This window comes from Chlorocebus sabaeus, chromosome 10 (genome assembly GCF_047675955.1).
Source record: "Chlorocebus sabaeus isolate Y175 chromosome 10, mChlSab1.0.hap1, whole genome shotgun sequence".
Taxonomy (NCBI): domain Eukaryota; kingdom Metazoa; phylum Chordata; class Mammalia; order Primates; family Cercopithecidae; genus Chlorocebus; species Chlorocebus sabaeus.
In genome coordinates, this window is record NC_132913.1 from 121,412,838 (window position 1) to 121,414,160 (window position 1,323).

Genomic DNA, 1,323 nt, shown 5'->3' on the forward strand with positions numbered 1-1,323 from the left:
ACGAAGAGATATCGAATATTAAAATAATTAAAATGTATAGTCCTAGCATTTTGCTTAATGATAAATACTAGAAGCATTTCATTTGTCAAGAAAAAAATCATTTTATATTTAATTTTAAAATTAAATATGCAATACATACAAAACCTTTTGTGGCATGCATAACATATAAAGAATAACAATAAAATATCACTCATGTTGGTATTTGAGTTCTTACGCTCTTGCCAACACTTAGTATTGTGTTTTTGCAAATATTCCCAGTGCAAAATTGAAGTAAAATTTGTATTTTTCTCCTTTATGATAGGTATTTTTGGTGTCTTATTTAAGAAATCCTTTTATGTTCCATGGTAATAAAACTTACCTCTCACATTTAAACTTTGAATCCACTGGAACTGATTTTTGTATTTGCTTTAAGGTAGAAGGCCAATTCTTTCTCTTTTCCTTAGTGTGGATAACAAATTGTCTCAGTAACATTTATTGAATAATTTATCCTTTCCTCACTGTTCTATAATGCCACCCAAACTGTGTCTCTTCTACGTATACATTGGCCTGTCTCTAGATTCTATATTGTATTTCACTGGTCTTTTTTTTTCCTACCTTTGCACCTAATCACAGTGTTACAGTAACTATCTAGCTGCATAACTCTTCTCACCTTGTTCGTTTTCCTTAGCTGTGTTATGGCTATTGTTGACCTTTGATTTTTCCATATACATTTTATTACCAGCTTGTTAGTTTTACCAAAAACTCTTGGCATTTTGATTAGAATTACTTTGAATCTACAGATCAATTGGGGGAATAATTGGTATCTTTATGATATTGGGTCTTCTAATCCGTTAACATGGAATATCTCTCCTGTAATTTAGGTCTTCTTTAATATCTTTCAAAAGATGGAATAAATTATATTTTTCTTTATAGTTATAATTTTAGCAGTATACATTTTATGAATTATAATTTTATCAGATACTCACATTTTGTTGGATTTTTAGGAGTCTTTTGTAAATTATGTTGATTTAAAGTTCCATTTTTCTACTGTTGATCTATAAAAATGAAATTAACATTTTAAAATTAGAATTTAATGAAATAATTACAGATTCACATGTAGTTGTAAGCAATAATTCAAGATACCTCTTTTATACTTTAAATAGTTTTCCTGAAGGTAACGTTTTGCTTGTGTTGTCTTTATTTTGCTCTTCTTTTTCTAATTTTTTGAGCTAGAAGTGCAAGTTATTGATTTATAGCATTTAGTGCTATAAATTTCCCTCACATAATTGTTTTAGCTGCATCCCACATATTTTGATTATGTTTTCATTTTCATTCAATTCTATG